The sequence below is a fragment of the Polypterus senegalus genome, chromosome 6 (assembly GCF_016835505.1).
Source record: "Polypterus senegalus isolate Bchr_013 chromosome 6, ASM1683550v1, whole genome shotgun sequence".
Taxonomy (NCBI): Eukaryota; Metazoa; Chordata; class Cladistia; order Polypteriformes; family Polypteridae; genus Polypterus; species Polypterus senegalus.
In genome coordinates, this window is record NC_053159.1 from 14,172,907 (window position 1) to 14,195,729 (window position 22,823).

Consider the following 22,823-nt stretch of genomic DNA (forward strand, 5'->3'; position numbering starts at 1 on the left):
TTTTTACAGAGAGACAAATGTTGGATTTTATACATACAGAAATTATTGAGTGCTGTCTGATGGAGTTAAAAATGAATTGATTTTAGCAGGTGGCACGGTGGTGTAGTGGGTGGCACTGGCGCCTTGCAGTAAGGAGACCCGGATTCACTTCCCGGGTCCTCCCTACGTGGAGTTTGCATGTTCTCCCCGTGTCTGCGTGGGTTTCCTCTGGGTACTCCGGTTTCCTCGCACACTCTAAAGACATGCAGGTTAGGTGCACTGGCGATTCTGAATTGTGCTTGGTATGTATGTGTGGCGCCCGGCCCGAGGTTTGCTTCCTGCCTTGTGCCCTGGGATTGGCTCCAGCACACCCCTGTGACCCTGTAGTTAGGATATAGTGGGTCGGATGATGGATGATTTTAGCACAAGGTTGCAATGTGGTGTAATGTGGAAAGAGTGAATGGGTGTGAATACTTTCGGAATCCCCTGGATATACGGTTAGTGCCCTTTTAAAACAAAAATGGAAAAGATAACAAGCAACATAACTGACAGTAATCATTGAGGAAGAGCCTGGCTGGATTTTCCAGGTTTTTTTTTACGTTTTTTGATTTTTCTGAAGATGTTCTCATAATAAACAGACACCCCGTTCCCTGCACTAAACAAGCTCAATAAGTGCCAAGACTGTCAAAGAAACTGCAAAGTGACAGCAAGTGAAACTCTGCTTTTGCGACATCAGACTGATATCTAAGCAGAGCTAAAAGTGCCAATATGATGGCAGCCAATGCACCCTAAAAGTTCCTATCTGATCCTTTAAACCAATGCTGGTGTGTAAATATGAATAAAAGCCAATACAAAAATAATTATATTCTTAAAAAAAAAAAAATCCAGAAAAAAGACATTTTTTTTGTTTTTTTTCTGAACTGTCTTTATTTTTGAAAGTTTTTGACAGGTCTCTGGCTCCCAGCTAACTTCTGGAGAGTTTTTGTAAAATAAAAAAAGGGGGAAAAAAAATAAACTGTTATCAGCCTTTGAAAAGTCGTTGCGAGGCTTCAGTCTGCTGCAATGCACGTCATTCTCTAAGGCGCTTCTCTTGACAATGTACAGTGTGACCAAATTTTCTAAAAATGTTACATGCTTTTAAACAATATGCAGAAGTGATGAAAGTAATAAAAAGAAGAACAGAAAGCGGTGACATTTATTGTGCTTAATTTGTTTGGGATCTTGGCTCTTGTATTAATTTGGTTTCTGCTTGCAAGATGTCTTTTCAAGCGTGCTACCGTAAAATCTCATATATAATCATTAATAGTGTGTAAAAATGTATAGAGAGCAAGAGATTTCATGATGGCACAGCAGTTAGTGCTGCTGTCACTTGGGTTTGAAGGGTCTGTGTGGACTATGCATGCTCTCCACCATCTCTGTGGATCTTTCTTCACATCCTCTGTTTCTTAACCACCACATCTCCAAAGATATACACTTCCAGTCAAAAGTGTTACAACACCTCTTTAAATGTAATCAGTCGAAATGCAATGAATGACCTAAAATGGTGAAAAGGTAAGCGGTAGACTGGCAGAGGTTTAAATTTAAAGTTTACGTTGGCAAAAACCGAACAAAAGGAAATATCACAATATTACAAATGGGCCTTCTTCAGGGAACAACAAATAGGTTACAACCTACAGATGATCTGCAGCCATTAAAGTAAATGAAGCCTTGCAAGCTGACGCACACAATTTTCACAGGTGTCCCAACTTCTGTTGATTACTTTAAAACCTTCTGTGTGTCTAAAAGCAGAGATGGAGCAGACTGTGTTACTACTTGGCAATACTCCAGTGATAATGGCAAGAAAACGATAATTAACAAATGAAGTGAGATAGAGCGTTATTACCCTTAGAAGTGTAGACCTTTCATTTTCAAATAAAATCAAAGTGTCGGTGAGTCCAGTGGTGTCCTACACAATCCAAATCAACTGGAAACTGGAAGAAACTCTAGTAGGACGAGATGTGGCACAGCCAAAGTCGCAAGCCAATCAGAAGGCGAGTTTCTGAGGGTCACCAGCTTTTGTGATCACAGGTGCTTCACAGCACAGCAGCTTCACAGTGCAGGTCAATGAAAGCAAATGTCGTGTCTACTGTGAAGAGGAGACTTTGTGCTGTGAGTTTGACAGGGCGAGTGACAGGAAGAAAGCCATTCCTTAAAGCACAAAACAGGGCCTTGAAATACCAGCTGTGGACCACTGCAGACTGGTTCAACACGCCAGGTGTTTGTATGATGCCGAGTTGGTGACAGGATGGTTCCTCAATGAGTGACACCAACTGTCAAACACAAAGGAGTTCGAGTGATGGTCTGGGGGTCTCTAGCTGGAAGAAGAGTTGGTGGCTGGCACAGAGTGACTGGCATTCTGAATCACAACGGTTAACACAGTTTGGCCATTATATCAGCAAAAGGTTCAGGCCATTTTGATGAATCAAGAATATGGATAACATTGTGTACACTTAATGATTCCTTGACTTATTTTGTTTTATTTGCTACTGTTTAGTAGTTCTATGCCTTGAGTTCATGAAACATTAAGACAATAAACTGCGTGCATTTCCAAAACAACTGAAAAAACTGAGTTGTTCTAAAACTTGACAGCTAGTAGACAGATAGATAGATAGATAGATAGATAGATAGATAGATAGATAGATAGATAGATAGATAGATAGATAGATAGATAGATAGATAGATAGATAGATAGATAGATAGATAGATAGATAGATACTTTATTAATCCCAAGGGGAAATTCAGATACTCCAGCAGCAACATACTGATAAAAAACAATATTAAATTAAAGAGTGATGAAAATGAAGGTATAACAGACAGACAATAATTTTGTATAACATTAACGTTTACCCCATCGGGGTGGAATTGAAGAGTCGCATAGTGTGGGGTCTCCTCAGTCTGTCAGTGAAGCAGGATGGTGACAGCAGTCTGTCACTGAAGCTGCTCATCTGTCTAGAGATGATCCTGTTCAGTGGATGCAGTGGATTCTCCATGATTGGCAGGAGTCTGCTCAGCGCCCGTCACTCTGCCACAGATGTCAAACTGTCCAGCTCCGTGCCTACAATAGAGCCTGCCTTCCTCACCAGTTTGTCCAGGCGTGAGGCGTCCCTCTTCTTTATGCTGCCTTCCCAGCACACCACCACATAGAAGAGAGTGATCACCACAACCGTCTGATAGAACATCTGTAGCATCTTATTGCAGTTGTTGAAGGACGCCAGCCTTCTAAAGAATTATAGTTGGCTCTGTCCTTTCTTACACCGAGCATCAGTATTGGCAGTCCAGTCCAGTTTATCATCCAGCTGCACTCCCAGGTATTTATAGGTCTGCACCCTCTGCACAGTCACCTCTGATGATCACGGGGTCCATGAGGGGCCTGGGCCTCCTAATATCCACCAACTGCTCCTTGGTTTTGCTGGTGTAAATTACATTAAATGAAAATTGTTAACTTGTCTTTTTTTAATGCGATTCATTTCTTTATTTTTAATTTCATACAGTTATAGATAGATAGATAGATAGATAGATAGATAGATAGATAGATAGATAGATAGATAGATAGATAGATAGATAGATAGATAGATAGATAGATAGATAGATAGATAGATAGATAGATACTTTATTAATCCCAAGGGGAAATTCACATAATCCAGCGGCAGTATACTGATACAAAGAAACAATATTAAATTAAATAGTCTATATTTTATAATTATATTATATTATATATTTTATAATATATTATATTTTATAATGATTCTATAGTCATGTGGTAGAGTAGAGCAGTAACTAAACAGTGATGCCTTATGCACCCGACATTCTGTTTAAAATTTCAGTCTTACGTTTTGTTGTCATTGTAGAATTTGAACAATTGTCTCCAATTGGCTGTAACTAAATGAGTACAGACAACACAATGAGTTGTCTATTCTCATTTGGAATGTATGGGCTATATGGGCTATGGGGGCAGGGGGTATACCATCCTGTTATACCCCATTCAATGAAACACAAGAAAATGAAAACAAGTTGCCGTTAAAAATTAAGACCTTGGAAAATAAAGATTTCAATGTTTAGACAACAACAGTGCTTTTACACTGAAGACAGGACTCCTGACCAATAAATAGGGTGGGGGAAGTGACTCTTCAATTTGAAAGCATGATGCCATGTAAAGGAACTTCCTGTTTGTGGACTATTTTAATTTTCCAGAGATATTTATTTACAAGCATTTTAGAGTTTTCCATGGCATCATTTTACATGACATGTGGACTATGCAACACATCAACATTTGTTGATCACTTTTAGGTCCCTTTCTCTTTCTCAGAAATTTTATTTACATTCTCCATTAAAAACATGAAATGAATATTTTTTGTTACTCTTGCAGACAATAATTAGTAAATAAAGAAGAGTGTTAAACCACCATTATATATAAAATTCAAACATGGGCATCCTTTATTTACACATTTAGGTGGTGTCTCACATGATCTTGTTAATGCAGCATGGCAGACTTAACCTTTTCCCTCTCCAGACTTTTGGCACTATAACCATAGCCTCCCCAGCAATTTTCAACTATTTTGAAAACCAAATAGTTTTATATTAAAAAGTACAATTATATTGTACTAGCTGTGTGTGGTCTTTGGGACAAAAAACAACCCGAAGCCTCCTTATCAGTTTTATTACAGAGGCGTCAGCTAAGTGAGCCAGAACGGGTAGTATCTTGTCTGAGATGGACATGTAGTCAAGTGCAGCTGTGGTACAAATAGAGCGGAACAGGCTGGAACCGGCCTCGGGCAAACGTCTGGTAACTTGTTGTGTGAACGTACAACACGTATGTACCACAAAGCTGAGTTTGTCTGTTTGACTGGAATGAGAAGTGAGGTGAAAAAAATTTAAAAGTGCATACATGCGCCATCTAGAGGCTGTGGTTGAGCGTGAGCAGAGCGGACTCCTCCCCCATACTCCCCACCTCCACCCCCCCACACACACACAGAGGTCTTTAATTTATATATGTTCAATAATGATAATATGATGATAAGCCAGGGCGGCACTGTGGCACAGTGGTAGCGCTGCTGCCTCAAAGTTAGGAGACCTGGGTTCGCTTCCCGAGTCCTCCCTGCGTGGAGTTTGCATGTTCTCCCCGTATCTGCGTGGGTTTCCTCCGGGCGCTCCGGTTTCCTCCCACTATCCAAAGACATGCAGGTTTGTTGGATTGGCGATTCCAAATTGGCCCTAGTGTGTGCTTGGTGTGTGGGTGTGTTTGTGTGTGTCCTGTGGTGGGTTGGCACCCTGCCCAGGATTGGTTCCTGCCTTGTGCCCTGGGATTGGCTCCAGCAGACCCCCGTGACCCTGTATTCGGATTCAGCGGGTTAGAAAATGGATGGATGATAAGCCACAATAACAATCTTATAACAACAAAATGATATTATAGAACCAGTGGTATCACTTTCAGCTTCACAGTTTTCATCATTTTCTACCATCCATAAGGACCTAACATCAAAACCTTTGAGTGATGTGCTTCAAAACAGATTTTAGTGCCAGAAGCAATGCACAGGAACACTTCACATGATTTTTACCGTCTTCTGAACAATCGCCATGTTATTTGAGAATAAGGCTGCATATATGAAAGGGGTTTTACAGACACACATATTAACCGCGTCAACCTAATTAAACAAATTTGCCGGCTCTTACAGCATTTACAATTTAACCTAAGCTTGCTGATGTTGTATTCATGCATAATGGCTGAGTCAGACAAAAGATACACTTGCACCAGCATTTCTCAACCTTTAAGTATTTGCGACCCGAGTTTTCATAACAGTTTTAATTGCGCCCCCCGACGTTTTCTTGGAACCCTAATAAAATAATTTGCTGCCGATACACCACTACAAATTTTATTATACCTACTTAACTGTTATCTGCATTTATCTAACTCTATATTTATTTTTCTAGTATCAGAATGTAGTTTAAGTTAATTTGTTTTGGTTTCAATAGATGTATTTTCGATATTTTCGATTCTTGTTTTCTTTTTTTTTACATCTCTGCGCCCCATTTTTTGTTACTTCACGCCCCACAGGTTGAGAACCGCCGACTTGCAGCAAGGTAACAATGATGGTTCTCTTACCACTTTAGTTAAAATAAATGAGTCAAAGTGAGACATGAACCTCATTCACTTAAAATACCGCTCCCCTAATCTAACCCCATTGTGTCAGCCACATTTAGGCAAAGTTAAGTGATGCAGAGAACTCCAGGATTTGCCACTGGATTGTGAATCTATTGCTGCCAGCAAAGATGTGCTGCTTCAATGCAAACGCTGGCCGCCTACTTTCGGCGATAAAGGCCTACAACTATGCAGAAAAGTCATTAGGGAGTCACGTAATCCCTTGCGATTCGTTATATTTACAGTGAATTTAGACCACTTTGCAGAGATCTGTTTTCACTTTGACATTAAAGAGTCTTTTTTTTTTTTGGTTCTGTTGCTCTAAAGCCAAATTTAATTCACTGTGATTCAAAGTTGTGTAAGAATAAAACTGTGAAAACTTCCAAGGGGGTGAATACTTTTTATATGCTGTAATTACTTGTATTATTTGTTTGTTGCTCTGGCTTGTTAAGTCTGAGGTTTACTTTTTTTTCTGCAAAGTTTTCAAATGGATCGGTCGTGAGTTGGCTTGATTTACAAAGGGAAAATAGTTTTGTTTTAATAAGGTTTAACCAAAATCCCATGACATACCTAAAAGCTTAGGAAATCTGAGCGTAAGTGGTAGCAGGGTTTCTCTGTAGTTTAGAAGCCGTCTGTTACAGTTTTGCATACTAATAATATACTGCTTCGTCACTACTATACTTAAAAGTCAGTTATTGTCTAACCTGCTTAGTCCTGGACAGGGTCGTGGGAGTCTGCTAAAGCCTATCCCAGCTAGCACAAGGCGCCACATAGAAACAAATCCTGGACAGGGCGCCAGTCCATCGTAGGGCGAACACGCACACACACACACACCAACCATACACTATGGCCAATCCACCTAACCTTCATGTCTTTGGACTGTGAGAGGAAACCCATGGGGAGTATATGGAAACTCCACGCAGGGGGGACCCGAGATGTCAACCCTGGCCTCTTTACTGCAAGGCACCATACTTAACATCCAACATTTATTCACTGCCTCACAAAAATACAAGTCACTTGGTTTGTGGGGGTCCGTGTAAACACAGCCATTTGCCACAAATTCAGTGTTGTTTCTTTATGCTAATATTCCGCTTTGGTGTAAACAGGAAATGATGTCAAGCAAATAAGCCTTTGCTTTGGAGTAAAAAAATCCAAAGAGTACCGTCTTTCTGGAGTTAAAGGCCTGCCTCTTAGAATTAACAATGGAGAGCTAGCAGCAGAGTGTTACTGGGGTATTTGTCAATTTCGTAATTCAAATGCAGGCATACTTTAGCCCTGTAGAGTCCTGAGGTCTAATTCCGGTCTAATCACATTCTTTCCATATCTGTTGTTGGCTTTTCTCTGAGTTATCCAGTTTTCTGCTCTCATGCCATTATGGGTCAAGTTAGGGGTGTGCAAGTCCAATCCTGGAGTGCCACAATGGCTACAGGTTTCCATTCTAACCATTTTCTTTAATAGTGAGCAGTTTTTGCTTCTGATTAACATCATTGAATTGAATTTCTATTTAAGACTCAGAATCTTTACATCTGCGGTGAGTAATGTCAGTTCTAGAGGGCCGCAGTGGCCAAAAGAGTGTAATTGCAGCCTGCCATACTTGGAAGGTCAGTGACTTAATGCCCCAACATCACGTAAATGATTTCTCATGTTTCAGCCAGTCTCCCCTGGCTGGGGTTCAAAGTGTCATTTCTTGTTGATTTTTTATTATTTTATGTAATCTATTTCATATATTAATCTTTATTTCATTTATTATTCTCATCTAATTGTATGTTGGAAATGGGGAAGGGCTTTAGTCCTTTAGTGGTTTATGGGTGGTCAAACAAGGGTGGGGCCTGCTGTCCTTCACTGTCCACCCTATTTAATGGAGGACCCCCCCACCCCATGATTTCCTACGGTTCATTGAATGCACTGGGAGTGGAGAGTTATTGTAATTTTGCTATGCTTTGTTATTGCTTTTTGATTTTCTGATATTTTAAACCCCTGCTCTGTTTTTGACTTTGCTTTTTGATTTTGTATTGGGACTGTGTTGATTAAACCTCTGCTCTGCTTTTAACCTTGAGTTTAGGATTCTGTAATGGGACTTTGGTTACTGTGCTACACCTTGCCATTTCAGGCCTCTCCTTTTGCTTTTCGGAGCTTTGGGGATTACATAGTCTTTGTGAAAATAAACCTTTTTATTTTATCAAAACTCATCTTGGCCCTTTATGGTTCTACTCAGGGTATTTTGATGGTGTCTCCAACCTCTAGTGGGCACCCTTAGAAGTGATTTGGCAACTGCGCTTTGGGAACTCAAGCATTTTCACAACATCATGAAGGAATCGCGTTGGTACAAAAACCTGCAGTCTCTGAAAGATAGGTCTAACTTTAGCTGGTCACATCACCAAAGCCATACTCACCAAATCACACTACAGCCAAACGGATTAATCTTACCAAAGCCAAACTAACCAATCACATCAAAACCAAACTGACCAATCATATCAAAGCCAAACTGTTTAATAATAGTAAAGCCAAATGGACCAATCACACTAAAGCCAAATTGACCAATCATACCACAGCCAAAAGCCCATTGATCAATAACATCAAAGCCAAATTGACCAATCACACCACAGCCAAACGAACCAACCACACTAAAGCCAAACTAACCAATCACATCAAAGCCAAATTGACTAATCACATCACAGCCAAATGGACCAATCACATCAAAGCCAAACTGGCCAATCACACCAAAGCCAAACTAATTAATAACATCAAAGCCAAATGGACCAATCACACAAAAGCCAAACTGGCCAATCACACCACAGTCAAATGGACCAACCACACCAAAGCCAAACTGACCAATTACATCAAAGCCAAACTGGCTAATCACACCACAGTCAAATGGACCAACCACACCAAAGCCAAACTGACCAATCTCATCAAAGCCAAAATGGACCAAACATACCGAAACCAAACTGATTAATAACACCAAAGCCAAACTAACCAATCACATCAAAGCCAAACTGGCCAACCACACCAAAGCCGAACTAACCAATCACATCAAAATAAAACTGACCAATCATATCAAAGCCAAATGGACTAATCACACCAAAGACAAACTGATTAATAACATCAAAGCCAAACAGACCAATCACCACAAAGCAAAACTGACCAATAACAGCAAAGCCAAACTGATCAATAACATCAAAGCCACATGGACCAATCACACAAAAGCCAAACTGACCAATCACACTATAGTCAAATGGATTGCTCAGTGGGACGGGACACACAGACATTATTGTTTTATCATGTAGTAGATGTGCATCTTAAAACAACTTTATTTGACTTTCAGTTTTTAGTGCCAAAAAAAGTACTAGGATATACAAGCAGTAGAACCTCATCGCCCACAGCCTATTATCATTTATTTTCCATGTAATATTCTTTGAAGTAACTGACACTTTGTTTGTGTAATGAATGATATTAAGCTCATTGCTTGTTGAGCTTTTGAGAGGAGTCACCACTGTCAGAGATGAATTCTGTGGTTTGTAATATATTTTGCACTTTGTCAACATATTGCCTTCAGGAAGCTGCTCCTTGATGAAAGCTCTGATTATAGGAATAAATAAACTGTGAGGATAATAAATGAAAATAGACCAGTAAGTAAGACTTAATTGTTTAGTCTTGGGAAAAGCAGCTGAGAAATTCTAGCCCTTTTATTTAAAGCAACACATGAAGTGAGAGCTTTCAAATGTTGTTTTCCCTTTCGAAATGACAAGCAAAAATGCTACAGTCCAAGACATAACTTTAAAGTGTTCTTATTAACCATGGAAGAAGCCAACAAGGAATTTAAATAAGAATATATTGGGCAGTAAAACAGACTTTATTGTTTTGGAAGAGGACCAGCGAAACTAGGAAGAAGTCTATAAAGTTCATACATAAAGGACAAAAATTAAACACTATATATTCCTAGTTAAAAGATTATTTCATTTTGTAAATTGTCCAAAAATATGACATTAAGGTATCCATTAGCCATTAAATGTAAATATTAAACTAATAGATTATCAGATGTTTAACTGGTGCCAGAAGAGGAAAAAAAAAAGGTATTATATTTAAAAATGATCAGGAGTGAAAGAGGGAAGAAAATTCTGGGACCCATTCAGGCCCCCTTTTTATTGGAGGCCAGCCTGGGAAAAAGAAAATCGAAAAATGAATTTTTCTCTGACTCATGAGGGTTGTTTGGCTCCGTACTTAGCGGCAAGGCTATTGTCTCCTTTTCGCTTGTTTCATCCCACTCTGCACTCTTGCATTTGTTCCATCTACAGTATCTCCCGGGTCATCATACTGCTGGATGAAGATCCAGACAGGTTTGTTTTTTTTTTGTCCACATGTAGCTGGATGAGGATGAGAAGTCAAATAAAGACCTGGCCCGTAAAATGAGACATTGTTCTTTTCATTTGAGAGAGATTAAAAATTGCATGTTAGAAAACAGTCCATGCAGGAGTCAAATCTATCAGGTCAGGCTGGGGAGCAAGCACTGGTACAGTGTATTGCCATGCCCACCACATGACGAAACAGCTCAGGGTCCTGGTTGGCAGAGGCAGACAGTCCCACCCACCAGAAATGACCCTCTATCTGCCACAGCCAGGTGTTACATGGGTGTCCCCACTGCCTGGTCTAGCCGCTTGGTTTCCTGCGAGCTGAATCACCCTTGGTGAATCATGCCAGATGGGCATTGTGTGGAATCTGACGCTCCCTCACAAAGACAGAGGTCTGAGGACTCAACAAGTATGAACCCCTTAAGGCAACGATGCTGCCAAAGTTCAAAGTCAACCTCCTGATATGTTGTGATCTTGGAAGCACTAAAGATGACTTCTCTCCATTCTAAAGATTAAAAAAGACATTTTAGGAAGTATGCGGCCTTTTCTCCATTCTCACTACTTTTTCCAACTCGGGTTTCATAAAGCACTTACTAATCTTGTGTGTCGGGCGATACAGTGGATTGAGCAAGTATACAGGCCCTTTCACTTTCTGCGCACTTTATTGATAGACAAATAAAACTGAATTTGTCCCCAGTGAGAAATTTGTCTTTTAACAGAAGCTCTTTAAATAAATAAATACATACATAGATAGATAAGTAAATACAGATATTGTCATACATGCGTGTCAGAGAGTCACCATCCAGGTTCCTTCCAGGTATGTGATACCACCAAGAGGTGGTGCTGCTATTAACTGTGTCATCTTCCTTAGCCTCCACTTTACAAAGAAACACCAAGTGAGGGCAACTGACTCCGCCCCTTATGATCACAGGACCATAAAAGCCCAGCCTCCTGGGAGGCGGTGTCACCTGTTGATGAGAGAGCAGGAGAGATGAAGTTCCTTAGGGTCTTAATAAGAAGCCTTACTAGCAGCCTTGAAAGGCAGCAGTTTTTTGTTAACATGCCCGATGGTGACATTTCTGTTTGTATTTGTCCCATCGAGTGCAGTTTTATTTTGTTGTGGAAGTAAAGGGGGATGGCCAGAATGGCACCCCAACATTTATCATAGTTATCAACCCTTCGTTACCTTGGATGAGACAGATAGATCTGGAGCAAGTTTTTATTAAGGATATCTCTGTACTTTGCTCTGGTCAGCTTTCCCTCAACCCTTCTAGTATCCCAATATCCTGCCACTGAAAAGCAATCCCACAGCACGATGCTCTTACCACCCTGCTTCATCTTTGGAATGACAAATCAAATGTGGCACTTGGTGCCACTGCCCACCTGCCAAGTTGTATTGCCTGCCTAAGGATGGAGGATCACAGGAATCGTGGGAAAGATGGGTTCTTTCATCGGATTAGCGCTATTTCAGCTGTGGAATGGCCAAATGGGGGAGGCAGCTTGATGAATGAGGTCTCCAGGACTCTAAACAAATCCAAATCATATTATGTGATATCATCTACTGTTAAATTCTACTCTGTACTTCTAAATTTTTTTATTTTTATACTGTATAGAGCATGGGTGTCAAACTCCAGTCCTGGAGGGCTGCTGTGGCTGCAGGTTTTCATTCTAACCATCTTCTTCATTAGTGACCAGTTTTTGCTGCTAATTAAATTCTTTTGCCTTACGTATTAATTAACTTGACTCAGGCCCCTTATTTCTCCTTTTCATTAATTAGCAGCCAAACAATAATGAGACACAAAACAAGTCGCCACATGAGCAGCTCACCTGTGCCCATTACACAATATCTGAAAATAAAGAAAAAATCAACAGTTTTGGAAATGTCTGCTGTGGCAGAGTGAAAGCAGCAACAAGCCATGGAAGTAAATAATGGGTTTAATTAAATGGGCTTCTCATTAAGAAATTGGTTGGAGTTGGAAATCTCAGTTTAGCTGGTCATCTATTGGCTCATTTGACATCTCATTTCTGTTTGTAACACTTCTTCTGTGATTTTGAGCTATACAAAAAATAAATTGTATTGTGTTGTAAATTGTACTGAACAGGCAGTGAGCGGTGTTTGGTTCCCTCCAGACATGACCCTAAATATAGTTTCCTGGCCAAATTTCAATGTTTTGTTCCTCAAACCGATTAGTAATCACTTTTGCCTTATGGCCTTGTGCTTCTTCATCATGCCGGAAGAGACATTGTGGGTCACCAAACTGCTCTTGGATGGTTGGGAGAAGTTGCTCTCCGAGGATGTTTTGGTCCCATTCTTTATTTAAGGCTGTGTTCTTAGGCAAAATTGTGAGTAAGCCCACTGCCTTGGCTGAGAAGAAACCCCACACATGAATGTTCGCAGGATGCTTTACTGTTGGCACACACAGGACTGATGGTAGTGCTCATCTTTTCCTCTCTCTTTTAACTGGATGCCCCAAACAATCGGAAAGGTGATTCATTAGAGAAAATGACTTTCCCCCAGCAGTCCTCATCAGTCCAATCCCTGTACCTTTTGTAGATTATCATTCTGTCCCTGATGTTTTTCTTGGCTTCTTTGCTGCCCTTCTTGACACCCACCGGCCATTCTCCAAAAGTCTTCGCCTCACTCACACCTGCCTGCTGCCATTTCTGAGCAAGCTCTGCACTGGTGGTGCCCGCAACAGAATCAACTTTAGGAGACGGTCCTGGCGCTGGCTACACTTTCTTGGGTGCCCTGAAGCCTTCTTCACAACAATTGAACCTCTCTAAAGAAACTGAATCAGCATGACAGAGTGATCACCAGCCTCATCCTAGTCGACACTCTCACCTGTGTGAACGAGAGGATCAGTGAGATGACAGCAGCTGGTCCTTTTGTGGCAGGGCTGAAATGCAGAGGAAATGGGTCTTTTGGGATTAAGTTCATTTTCATGGCAAAGAGGGACGTTGGAATTAATTGCAATTCATCTGCTCACTCTTTCTGGAGTAGACGCAAATTGCCATCATAAAAACTGAGAAAGCAAACTTTGTGAAAATTCATATTTGTGTCATTCTCTAAACTTTTGGCCACGACTGTATATCCTGAAACGTAAATACGAAGGGCCTGTTAGTTCAGTCTATGCTTATGGAGTGTGGCTTACCTAATTTCTTTTCTCTTCCATTCATTTAGCGTTTTATGTGTGTGTGTGTGTGTTTCTTTATTAACAGCTTACACATTCCTTCGCTAGTATATTTACTAACTTGTACTGGGTATCCGAGGGGCTGTCAGACAAGTAAAAGAGGAGAACATATAAAATACACAAGTTGGTGTAACCGCTGTCAAAGTAAAATTGAAACAGTAAACTCACATAGCTGAACTCACAGAGAATGTCTCTCCGTTGTAAGACAGATAAGACTACAAATTCGCCAAAGTTTTTCAATTTTAGACATTTTAAAACTTTGCACAGCATGATATGTTTGAGATATCTCAACAAAAATGGCACCATGTCAGCAAATGAGTGTGCCACATTTCAACAAAATTGGTCCACTGGGGGCTGAGTTGATTCATGTGGACAGAAAGACAGATCGATAGACGTGGCTATTGCAATAGGTGCTCTTTGCATTATATGAGAACCTGCCTAAAAATGGAACTAAATGGAGAGAAACACATCATTTCATCTTTTTGAAAGGTTCTGAGTGAATGTCACCCAAAGGACACCATCTTATAATCTGTAAAGAAAATGAAGTGTTCTTCTTGTCCGCCAGATGTTGTCGACTGCTCAGCTATGGGCTTATTAGTACTAGTCGCACTGTTGTCACATATATAGAGTGCAGTGAAATTCACACTTGCATGTTCAACAAACATGCCACACAATTTTACTTACAACATTAAGAAATGAAATGATTAAATATGGAGGTTTTGCATTTTATTATATACTAGCAAAATACCCACGCTTCGCAGCGGAGAAGTAGTGTGTTAAAGAAGTTATGAAAAAGAAAAGGAAACATGTTAAAAATAACGTAACATGATTGTCAATGTAATTGTTTTGTCACTGTTATGAGTGTTGCTGTCATATATATATATATACTGTATATACACACACACACACACATATAAACATATATGTGGTGTGGCAGAAAAGTAATGAGACTGGCAACACTGCAAGCGATCTGGCAACGCTGCGCTGTTGTCCTTGATAGAGCACGTGTATCAGTATCCTCCCATAGCTCAGTGCGAGTTTCAACTCCTTCCGTTAACTACGTGATTTTTGTGACTGCTATTAGCGAAGTTGTGTTTTTGGTTGTGCGTCACGCAAAATGGAACAGAGGAATTTGGAGCAACGTTGTGCCATTAAATTTTGTGTTAAGCTTGGAGAATCGGCAAGTGTGACATTTGAAAAGTTAAAACATGCCTATAAGGGAACACTCTTTATCCCGAGCTCAAGTTTTTCAGGTAGGCCTTCAACTTCGCAAACCAATGAAAACATCGAACGTGTGAACACTCTTGTGAGATCAGACCGTCGTTTAACATTAAGAATGTTGAGTGAACAATTAAATTTGAACAGATTTACCGTTCGTCAAATTTTGACTGAACATTTGCACATGCGAAAGGTCTGTGCCAAAATGGTGCCGAAAAACCTCACAATTGAGCAGAAGGACAATCGAAAAAACGCATTCCTGTGGTTCCCCAGCCCCCTTATTCACCTGACCTCAGTCCGTGTGACTTTTTCCTTTTTCCTAAACTGAAAAATGTCCTCAAAGGACGTCATTTCGGGACTTTAGAAAACATCCAAAAGAGTGTAACGGACATGCTGAAGACCATACCGGTTGAAGACTTCCAGCGCTGCTACCAACAGTGGGAACAACGTCTCCATCGGTGTGTAGCTGCCCAAGGGAACTACTTTGAAGGGGATAACATTGATGTTTGAAAAAAATAAAAACTTTGGTAAATAAAAAATCAGTCTCATTACTTTTCTGCCACACCTCGTATACATATACAGTACATATAAACATATCTACATATACACATCTACATATATATACATATATATACATATATCAACATATATACACACATACATATACATACATACATACATACACACACACACATATATACATACATACATACAGATAAATATACATATATACACACATACACATACATATATATACATATATATGCAGATCTACATAAATACAGTACATATCTACAACATTAAGAAACGAAATGATTAAATATGGAGGTTTTGCATTTTATTATATACTAGCAAAATACCAGCGCTTCGCAGCGGAGAAGTAGTGTGTTAAAGAAGCAATGAAAAAGAAAAGGAAACATTTTGAAAATAACGTAACATGATTGTCAATGTAATTGTTTTGTCACTGTTGTGAGTGATGAGTGTTGTTGTCATATATATATATATATATATATACATATACACACACACATAAATACATACACACATACATACATACACACAAATACATATATATATATATACAAATCTATACATATACACATATATATACACACACACATACTGTATATACATACACATATATATATCTACATATACAGTATACACATACATATACATACACACATACATACATACACACACATATATACACACAAATACATATATATTATATATTATATTATATTTTATTGTAAATAAGCCAGCATTAATAATTTTAATCAATGTTGTGTAGTGGAACGGTAAGCAGCATTCCACCTCACATTGCTAGGACGCTGAATCAGTTCTCACCCTGATTCATACATGTGGTCCCCAGGTGTCCACAGCTTTGTCACTTTCATTGTATTATCACCTATAAATAAGGTCAAATATACGCTTTTAAACATTGATAATATAAGGGACATTTTACCACATCCATCAAGCTTTCTACCTTACATTTTTTGCACCCCATTTCAACTCCCACCAACTCTTCTGTTGAGGCAAATGTGGTCCCTGTGCTCACGTAGGCTCGAACCACAGTGTCAGGTAAATGGGCGGCACCTAATTGTGGGACGGTGTGTGTGTGTGTGCTCGCAACCTGCGATTGGCTGGCTCTCCACATAGAAAGAGTTCTTATCATAATAAGTAAAAAAAAAACAGCAGACAAAGTACAGGAAGAAATACAAATACATCTTCAGGAAAAAAATCAGATCCTGACAAGAATCTGACAAGTGAGCTGGGGCAGAATATTTAAATGCAGAGCTTAAAACAATCCCTGAATAAGAAAGATGTTTTCTTGTAGTAGCTATATGAACTTTGGCTGAACCCTGGTGTTTGGCAGCCTGCATTAAGGACTGCATGGGATGAGGCATTTGGGTTTGAATCTGAGAAGCTGACATCAAGCAGACAGCAAGACATGATATCTTATTTTCCTGAGCTACACTGACACAAATTCAGCTCCACTTATTATTTTCTTATGCCAGTAAGCGTAGCACTTGGAATTTAGGCATTCTGTGTGCAGATGTGAAGAGACTGCTTGTTTTTAATTTAAATAATTTGCAGATTGCATTTGTAATAGAAGATAGAGATACATTCTTCATGTCATGCTTTCTGTTTTATGACTCCAAAATCCTTGACCCTTAAAGAATCTGAAAATTAAGTAAAAGGCTTGTGCAGACATATGAATGCAATTAAAGCTGTCAGTCATTTCTTCCATTTCCAGAAAGAATGAGTTAATTTATGTATTGATTGGTTGTCTTGTTTGTTTGTTTGCTTTATTAAAATGTTTATTTCGGGGTCAATTGGTTTCCACTACATATTTCAAGATGCTATATTATTGGTATATGAATATTTTAAAACACTGTGGTGAATTTTTAAAATCGCTAACAAAGCTTATGTGCCAGGCATCTATTTACTGCTTGTTTGACCAGAATTGTACTACGTTCTTGAAAATTATTTTGGCCCCTTAAACATAAATGGAAAATTCTACTCCCTATACAGTTTCTAAAGTATAACTTACTTTAAATGCAAATTTTTGCTTTAATAATGTAATCGATACTTTTAAAAAAATATACATTTCATTTACTTATCAAATATTATTATAGTATTGGCTGTCTATAGGTATGATAAATACTTAAGTAGACAGGAAAACAGGGAGATACCGTAAAATGAAAAACTGTAATAAATAGTCAAATCTATCTAAACCTAAACCTAAATCTAAATCTGAACATACTGTACCTGTAATGATGATTATCATCTATAATATCTATATCAAGATATAATATTATCTACTGTATATCAAAAACTACTAATAGTTACTGTACATCTTCATACTATAAACTTATATGTACAGAACTGCCTGTATGAATTGTTTACATCTGTATTTACATTTTTCATATTTATATTTATAACTATAATGAATCCATCCATCCATTATCCAACCCGCTATATCCTAACTACAGGGTCACGGGAGTCTGCTGGAGCCAAACCCAGCCAACACAGGGCGCAAGGCAGGAAACAAACCCCGGGCAGAGCGCCAGCCCACCGCAGGGCACACACACACACACACACAACTAGGGACGATTTAGAATCGCCAATGCACCTAACCTGCATGTCTTTGGACTGTGGGAGGAAACCCACGCAGACACAGGGAGAACATGCAAACTCTACCCAGGGAGAACTATAATGAATAATTTCCAAATCTGCCAAATCATCACTGGGGGGCGTGGACAGCAGACAGGCTTGGGCAAATTTGTGGCAGATGATATTTAATGTCAGTAAATACAGTAAGTTTAAATGTGAGGTCTGAATACACAATGGGAGGTCTGAAAATTGAAAGTACATCTTATGAGAAGGATTTAGGAGTCGTAGTGGGCGCGACACTATCAACTGCCAGACAGTGTTCATAAGCCATTAAGAAGGCTAACAGAATGTCAGGTTATATAGCGCCTTGATGTGTGGAGTACAAGTCACAGGAGGTTCTGTTCAAGCTTTATAACTCACTGGTGAGGCCTCATCTGGAGTTCTGTGTGCAGTTTTGGTCTCCAGGCTACAAAAAGGACATAACAGCACTAGAGAAAGTCCAGTGAAGAGCAACTACAATACAATACAATACAGTTTATTTTTGTATAGCCCAAAATCACACAGGAAGTGCCGCAATGGGCTTTAACAGGCCCTACCTTTTGACAGCCCTCCAGCCTTGACTCTCTAAAAAGACAAGGAAAAACTCCCAAAAAAACCTTGTAGGGAAAAATGGAAGAAACCTCGGGAAAGGCAGTTCAAAGAGAGACCCCTTTCCAGGTAGGTTGGGCGTGCAGTGGATGTCAAAAGAAGGGGGTCAATACAATACAATGCAAAATACAATACAATACAACTAGGATGATTCCAGGGCTACAGGGGATGAACAATTAAGAAAGGTTAAAGGACATAGGAATCATAGTGGACTCGGCATGATCAACATCCAGACAGTGTTCATAAGCCTTGAAGAAGGCTAACAGAATGTCAGGTTATATAGCGCCCTGATGTGTGGAGTACAAGTCACAGGAGGTTCTGCTCAAGCTTTATAACACACTGGTGAGGCCTGATCTGGAATACTGGGTGCAGTTTTGGTCTACAAAAAGGACATAGCAGTGCTGGGAAAAGTCCAGAGAAGAGCAACTGGGCTGATTTAGGACTACAGGGGATGAGTTATGAAGAAAGATTAAAAAAGCTGAACCTTTACAGTTTAAACAAAATAAAATTAAGAGGAGACCTGAGTGAAGTGTTTCAAATTATGAAGGGAATTAGTCCAGTGGATCGAGACTGAGACCTTAAAATGAGTTCATCAAGAACACAGGGGACACAGTTGGAAACTTGTTAAGGGTAAATTTCGCACAAACATTAGAAAGTTTTTCTTCACACAGAGAACGATAGACACTTGGAATAAGTGACCAAGTAGTGTGGTAGACAGTAAGACTTTCGAGACTTTCAAAACTCATTTTAGAAGAATTAAGTGGATAGGACTGGAGATTCTAATGCTCTAAATTAAAAATAAATGTTTTCCTATTAATTTCTGTCTGCATAAACTAAATGTCTCTTTTACTGCTCCACCCATACAGTATTGACTGTATGTCTATGTCTATATAATGTAATCCATCCATCCATTTTCTAACCCGCTGAATCCGAAGACAGGGTCACGGGGGTCTGCTGGAGCCAATCCCAGCCAACACAGGGCACAAGGCACGAACCAATCCTGGGCAGGGTGCCAACCCACCGCAGATATACTGTAATTCATTTTTTAATCTATCTATATATATATCTGACAATTTAATTCCTGCAATGGCCGTGTCGTGTCACCTGTGATGTAATTGTATCAAAATCACGAGTATTCGTGTTTGAACTCATAATACATGTGCAAACTGCAAGCTGATAGAGCCAGTTGTTAGTTAATCTTTGGGAAGGTAATAGATATCTGCGTGGACACTTTGGCGTAAAAATGGGAGATCAAAATTTTGCGCAAATTATTAATATTACATTTTGTATGAAAATCGGCAAATGCACTACTGAAACGTTCCAACTGTTGCAAGTGGCATATGGTGAAGATGCTCTGAAAAAAGTCGAGTGTGTTTGAGTGACACAAGAGGTTCAAAGATGGGCGAGAAGATGTGACGGAGCATGCAATGGACATTCCCGGGTTCGCCGCACCCTAAAATAAGTACATGTTTATGACCATGCTGGGGTGTTTCTTCGATCACATGGGAATAGACCAGAATTTATCGAACAGGGACAAACAATCAACCCACAATGCTATTTAGAGGTACTGAACAGATTATGAGATTCTGTTCGAAGAGAAAGACCCGAATTGTGGCCTGACAAGCAGATCATTCATTGTGACAAGTCACACTGCGCTCACTGTGAGAGACTTTCTGCCCAAAGAAGTGATCACTCAGTTAGATCATCCTGCCTATTCACCTGACTTAGCTGCCTGTGATTACTGACTACTTACAAAATTAAATGCTGCGCTGAAAGGACAAAGATTTTCTAATATAACTGATATCCACCAGAATGTGAGACAGCTGCTCGACAGTATTCCGGAAAATGAGTTCCAGGCCTGCTTCTGGAAATGGGAACGCTGTTTAAGTCAGTGTATCGATACACAAGGGGAGTACTCTGAAGGCAATGGTAGCCACTAGTGTGCAGCTCGACATGTATATTTTTTAAAGGTGCATTCTGGGAATGAAATTGTCACACCTCATAATATAGACATCCTTCTCTCCAGCTGCATGGTGTATCTTAATTCTGACCCCGTCACTTTCTGTACACTTTATCGTGATGTACAGTAGATATCATTTTCAGTTCAACATAAATTTGCAGTTTTTTCCCTTCAATCTAAACTCAATGACAAAGTGGAAACACGTTTTCAGGAAGGTTTGCAAATGTATTCAAATCAAAACCTGAAATCTCTCATTCATTTAAGCATTCAGACCCTTTGGTGTGGACACTCCAAATTGTGGTCAGGTCCATCCTGATTGCTTTAATTCACTTTGAGATGTTTCTTGACCTTGATTGGAGACCAAACTGAGTTGACTGGACATCATTTAGAAAGGCGCGCAGAAAGGTCCACAATTCACACTGCATATCACGACTTAAAACCAAGTCATGAACTCTCTGTAGATCTCAGTGATCAAATTGTGGTGAGGGCAAGGAGATAAAACCATTTGAGTGTCCTCAACAGCACAACAGCTTCAATAATTTTGAAAATCGAAGACGTTTAGAACCACCAGGACTCTTTCCAGAGCTGTCTGTCTATCCAAATTGTGACACCTGGCAATAAGAGCCTTGGTCAGGGAGGCGACCAAGAACCCCGTGGTCACTGTACCAGAGTGTCAGAAGTGCTCTGCTCACATGGGAGAACCTGTTGGAGTAATTACAACCTCAGCAGCACTCCTTGTAGGAGTGCACCACCACTACAACCAATCTGTGACAGAAAAATGAACTGCTTGCAAGCTACTAAGAGTTAAAAGCTGACAAAGCTGTTTTGCTATAACGACAGGTTATTCATACAGGTGTCTGTCATAAGACAGGGTGCAGCAAGCTGACCGAGGACAACTTCCTCTTTAGGAACGCGTCTGTTAGACACGGGAAAGATGACCTTTCCTTCTTTAGGGCCCCACTGACACGTACATAAAACAGAAATAGTTAGCTGATTTGTGTAAAGTAAGATGAAATGGTTAGATAAACGATATTATGCTTATTGATAAGGAAGGGAAATGGAGAGGGAGGAAAGGTATTTAAAGTCGATCGAAAAAGCGGAACTTTGCTCTTCTGCCTTGCAACGCATGAATCCTATGTACTCACCGGTGACTGAATAAAGACTGATTGATTGAACTATTCCTGTCTTCCTCAGGGGGTTTCTTCCATAACTCCCTAAATAGTGACCGGACATTGAGGATCTTTGGTGTGGTAAAAGTCAATAAGAAGTTCCTTGGTTTTACTGATGTTATGATACAATCAATTCTCTTTGCACCAAGAAACAAAATTGTCCATCTCACTCCACTCCTCTGTCTCATCCCTCTTATCAATACACCCCATAACTGCTGGCTCATTTATGAATTCCATGATGTATGTTGAAGTCCTGCTTCGCAGCGTAGCTTCATCTCTTGGTGGATAAGTTCTATCTAAAACCCTTCTAGGATGGTTTATTTATTTATCAATTAGGCTTATTATTTCGGGTTTTGACTTCCTTCAGTCCAGTTCCTTACATCTTTTTCAGTTTGCTCTCATGTCTTGTTTGCAGGTTACTACAATCTTCTTGGTAATGACCTTAGCCTCTCCCTCATTATGAATCTGGCTGACGTGACATTTCCTGGTCTCCTTGCACCTCACAATAATTTCTGGAGATGCCGTCTCTACAAATGTCACCAATGTGAAGTGACATGGCAACTAACATCAACCGCGTTTCTCCTACCTGATGGATCTCACTCATAGATGGAAAGCATCAGCTCCCACACTTGATTTGGTTCTGTCAATGTTCAACAATCATAATCATGTTTGGACAGAATGTCTCACCAGTAGCAATAGGCCCTAATAACGCTGGTAACACTGGAACAGCATTCTCAAGTCTCATTTTGAATCTCTTCTTTATTTCATTCTTTTTCACCATGAATGTTATTACATCATCAACCAAAACTTAACATAAGAAAAAAAGCCTCACTGCCAGAAAAAATACAAAAAGATGATAAACATTTTATTTAATGCTCTTTTTCAAAGGCTAATGGCTCTCCTAGACTCAGTAACCAGTCCTGCCACCATCAGCAGCAATAACTGCCACCAGATGTTTCCTGTAGTTATACATCAGTCTCTCGCTAACTTTGAATTTTGGTGAAATTGTAGCCC